This window comes from Lagopus leucura, unplaced genomic scaffold (assembly GCF_019238085.1).
Source record: "Lagopus leucura isolate 7727_CA_CO unplaced genomic scaffold, USGS_WTPT01 Super-Scaffold_100033, whole genome shotgun sequence".
Taxonomy (NCBI): Eukaryota; Metazoa; Chordata; class Aves; order Galliformes; family Phasianidae; genus Lagopus; species Lagopus leucura.
Window position 1 is genome coordinate 496,149 of NW_024962282.1, and position 5,138 is coordinate 501,286.

A 5,138-nucleotide genomic window follows, 5' to 3' on the forward strand; every position below is an offset into this window, starting at 1 on the left:
ACTGGTCTGATGTTATGGCCACATTAGAGAGACTTCCAGAGAATTTTACCAGTAGTACTGAACACTATTCAGCATTTTTAAATAAGCAGAACTTCCGTACCAACCAGCCAACACTGTTTTGGCTGAAACCAGGGTGCCAGCATTCAGGCAGGAAGCAGGCCACAGCTCAGGCACAATACAGGTCAAACAAGAAACGGTAGCAAAGAGAACTATTCAAACAAAACAGAACCAAAAAAAGCCATCAACTATAATTTTATCCCGAACCTCCCCTGGTGCATCTTGGCACCATCATCTTTCATCCTATCACTGTGACCCACGAGAAGAAGCCCCCACTCCCATCTCACTACAACCTCCTTTCAGCTTGCTGTAGTTAACCATCGTGTGTCTCCTGAGCCTCCTCTTCTCCAGACTAAACAATCCCAGCTCTCTCAGCTCCCTGCCATAAGGCTTGTGCTCCAAACCCTTCACAGCTTCACTGCCCTTCTCTGGACAAGCTCCAGAGCCTTGATGCCTTTTTTGTAGTGAGGGGCCCAGAACTGAACACAGCACTTGAGGCACAGACTCACCAAAGCTGAGAACAGAGGGACGATCACCTCTTGTTCTTGTTGGCAACATTGCTTCTGATATAAGCCAGGATGCCATTGGCCTTCCTGCCCAATTACCTTTCTTCGTCATTTTTTTGTATGTTAATTTTTTTTTTTTTTTTTTTTGGTAGATAAATGACAATTCAGAGCAATGAATTCTGCTGCTCAGAACGACTAAGATGATTTTTGTTAATAGTGAGAATTTCTTCCCAGAACATAATTTGTGGACTCGCTGCGTGCACTGTAGTGGCACTCTGCAGCAACACCGCAGGAAAAAGTAGCTCCTGAAAATCACAGAGCTCATTTCTGCAGTGCCACAGAGGTGTTTTTTAGTGAGACATCCAGGGAGCGAGGCACGAGCCACATGGAACACGTGAAGATTTTGCTTAAGTACAGGCTTGGTGGGATTAGACCTAGTGTAAGTCACACCAGCAACAGCAAAGCAACCGTCACTTGAAGCTTTATATTGGGGATTGTAACGATTATACATTTTCTAATCCTGCTTCCTTCTGGCGAAACAATAGATTGCCTATGACTGTATGGCCACCGTCTGTCAATCAGTCAGGTTTCCATCACCAGCATTCCTCCCTCACCGCTGACACGTTGCTTCCACTTGGCCATAAGCTGTGCGCTAAACCCCTTCGTGCCATGGAGTTGATTCGAGCAAGACGAGCAGCCCAGCTCATGTGCTCCTCTTGCGAGTGCAGAAGGCTGGGGTTGAACATCTTGTTTTTTCATTTGTTATAGACATTTGTTCTTGCAGCTGACTATGTGCAGGAGAATTTGCTCATGTTCCAGAAAAGGACAGCTGCGCCACAAATTACCTTAAACCTCCTTGCTCCAGGGATTATCTGGGTACAGTGAAGTGTGTGTACTGAAGGGCAAGGGTCTTTTCTTACTATAAACAGAGTTATTAACCTCTTTCTTACCAGAAGTGCTTATAAACCGAGTAATGGAGACAGTTTTTATATCACTAATTACTTCTGCCTGGTGGTAATTTTTAGGACTAGCCATCAATCTGTGCTCAAGGGTTGAATTCCTTGTCAGGTTTCTCAGCTTTCCCTCATAAATGAAGACTTTTGCTAGCCTCCTCTATATCAGGGAGACAACACGCACCTCTCTGGTCTGCAGACTTTGGCCCCTTCTTTGCCACTTCACAGGAATAGCCACATTACAACAGTCTGCCTGAGCTTTTCCACCACCCTTTCTGAGCAATACACCTATAGCAGTTCTGCCCATCTTGACTCTTAGCACACTTGATTCTGGCATTTACACGTGGAACCACGTAAGGACCTCAGGAGCAGAAGTAGTATGATTAAATCCAAACCAGTATTTCCATCTTAAATACGCAAGCATCATTTCAGCAACACTGAAGTATAGTCTAGACACAGATAATCTATCTAATAGATAATCTTAACATAAGGCAACCTGCCCTGCCTTAGCTGGTACTACAGCATCTCAGGTGAAAAGCCAGACAAAGCGCAGTGAAAAAAGAAAGCCACCAATATGAGCCCAAAGAGACTGCCAACTTCTGACAAATCTGAATAATGAAAATGTAGCTATACGGACCCGCAAGAAGTAACGACATCCTGACTACTTAAAATCCATTTTTTAGCCCGTGGCTTTATTTTTCTCATTTTATGTTTTCCATTAATATAAAAATAATTTATATAAGGTAACTTTTTACATTCACTTCACATAAAAACATTTATCTCTCTGGTTGGGGTCAGTGCTCTGTCTCTCAGCTCCTGCTCCAATGCTAACGCCTGCACTTCGACACTGCAGCAAATTCTCTGCTACTGCAAATAGCCTCAGTGAAGCCCTATCCATTTCTACCGAGAGGCCTTGGCTCACTCCCCCGCCAACTCAAAGCTGCTCTGCTCTCTATTTAAAGGTTCACAATAGACAAGAGCTTATCATATTCAACACACAGACATCTGTTTCACAAAATGACAATTTGCAAGTAATGAAGCTAGAACAAGAATGAAAAATAAATTAGAAATGGAGCTTAATGAGACCCCTTATATAGAGCTCTGTCTTAACATCAACAATGCAAACACTTGTGCAACTCAAATGAGTCTTCAATCTAACTTCAAACAGGACCCACCAAATGAAAATTCTGCCAATTCCCCAGCTCTTCATTTGTAACTGGATGCCAGCTATGAGGTTTGTCATGTCAGTCAAAAACCTGAGTTAACAGACATAGCATGAAAATTACAGCATTTAAAAACAAAACAAAAACACAAAAAGCACACTGCAACCTATGAGCGTTTTCTCCCAAACATCTTAGAGTCACTGCTTTGTAAAGCCCAGCTGCCACCCAGCACAGGACTGAAGTCAGCCTGCTTCCATCCCAGAGGCTGGCTCATGAGTAGGTATAACAGCCAGACACAGAATATACTTCAACCATCAACCACAGGTGGAAAATACAGCAATGTCCTCAACTAACTTAGAAATTAGATTCTACCAGTCTGTAACATTTAATCATAGGGTGTTTTGCTTTTTTTTCCATTGGGTTGGTTTAGTTTGTTGCTTTTTGTTGTTTTTGTTTTTTAAACGATTATGTTTCTTATTTGTTTTATAAAGGCTTTTCACTAATGGAATAAGCACTTTAATACTGTTTTTGAATAGCCTCTTCATCAAAACCAGCCCTGACAGAACTGCAAGCCTCCATCTTCAATATGATCTGACAGTATTCTCGCGGTTAGATCCAGAGCCAAGTATTTCCAAGATCCAGATAACCACGTATTCTCTTGTTTTATGCAACCTTTCCTTTCACAACAGGCAGTAGCAAAAACCTCCATTTACCTATAAATCATATTGTTTCCAAGATCTTCTCTAAAAAGAAGGCCAATGGCCTGTATCAGGAATGGTGTGGTGAGCAGGACTAGGGAAGTCAACCTGCCCTGTACTTGGCATTGATGAGGCTTCATCTCAAGTACTGTGTTGGGCACCTCAGTACAGAAAGGACATGGAGGTGCTGGAGCAGGTCCAAAGAAGGGAACAAGAATTGTGAAGGGGGAGCTGGGGCTGTTTAATCTGGGGAAAAAGGAGGCTGAGGGGAGACCTTATTGCTCTCTTCCAATATCTGAAAGGTGCTTACAACGAGAGCAGGGTTGGTCTCTTCTCACTGGTGACAGGACAAGGGGAAACGGCCACAAGTTGCGCCAGGGTAAGTTTAGTTTGGATATCAGAAAAACTCCTTTACAGAAAGTGTTGTTAAGCACTGGAATAGGCTCCCCAGGGAGGTGGTTGAGTCACCATCCCTGGATGTGTTTAAAAACCACTTGGATATGGTGCTCAGGGACCTGATTGAGCAGGGGGTTGTTAGTTAGGATAGTTTGGTTAGGTTGTGGTTGGACTCAATGATCTTTAAGGTCTTTTCCAACCTGAGTGATTCTGTGCGGCTCTAAAAAGCATATAAAAATATCAGTACATATTGTAAATTAATTGGAGCTTTTCCAAGTACTTCCTGTAGCATCTTTCTAAGAATTATTCCCATCTGCGCCAAAATTTTCACTCTGAATCCAAGTAGCATTATCACCAGGAGGCTTTTATCAAGGACATATATTGTATTACACTTCTAGAAGTCAAGGGTTAGATTCTGCTGGGAAAACTATGCAACATGAATTCCTGAAGTGTACTAGCAGCCCACAGCCACACCAAGATCATTCTAAAAATAAGTTAATTTCCTCTGGTCCAGAAAGCAGAGTAGCAACACTGGCTCCTTGCAACCATCTTACTTCCACTCTTACCAAAGAAGCCAGAATGACTATGGTCAAAGAAATTCTGGAATGAAGCAAGACCCACCTTACAGTGTCCCTGAGCTACATCTAAGACTCAGACTTATGAAATATGCTGTGGTAAGCAAGGAGAAAGCCTCCTACCCCCATGAAAAAAGACACCAAGACAAGAATATTTGTATCAAAGTACTCTTCACTAATATGAGTGGGAAAAAAGGCTCCAGGTTTTCTCATTGCTCATTTCTACTATGGTACTCAGAGAAGTCCAGGATATCGGCAGCTCTTGGCCTTGAAATTAGTTCTTATTAATAGTTTTCTTTTTACTAAGGAGTTTCAAAGACTGGTTCTTCTGGCCTTGTGCACACATACCTACCACCCTTTTCAAACCCGCAAACTCATTTCTTTTGCTAATAAAGCAAAACACCCCATAAGACAGCAAACTCTCTCCTATCCTCCTGGTTTTCACCTTTCAAAGCCTTTTCTCCTCAGTGGAGCTTCACTGGTCTAACGTAGGAAAACCACCAGAGGGAAGAAAAAGAAAGGCAAAAAAGTGGAGGAAAACAGTGTTTTATACCGTAATGGATATATTTGAACTAGAATCAAGAGGGGTCTCCAAAGCAAGTCTACTTCATTGGTAGCATATAGTTTCAGACTAAGCTTTTGACTACCATCCTTAGGAGAAGGTATGGCTCTACAAGCGCTGGAAATATTCAGTCCACAGTTTTCCACAAGCCTGTGGGTTTAAAACTAACCAATTAAAAAAATAATAATAAAAAAAAAAAAAAAAAAAAAAAAAAAAAAAAAAAAAAAA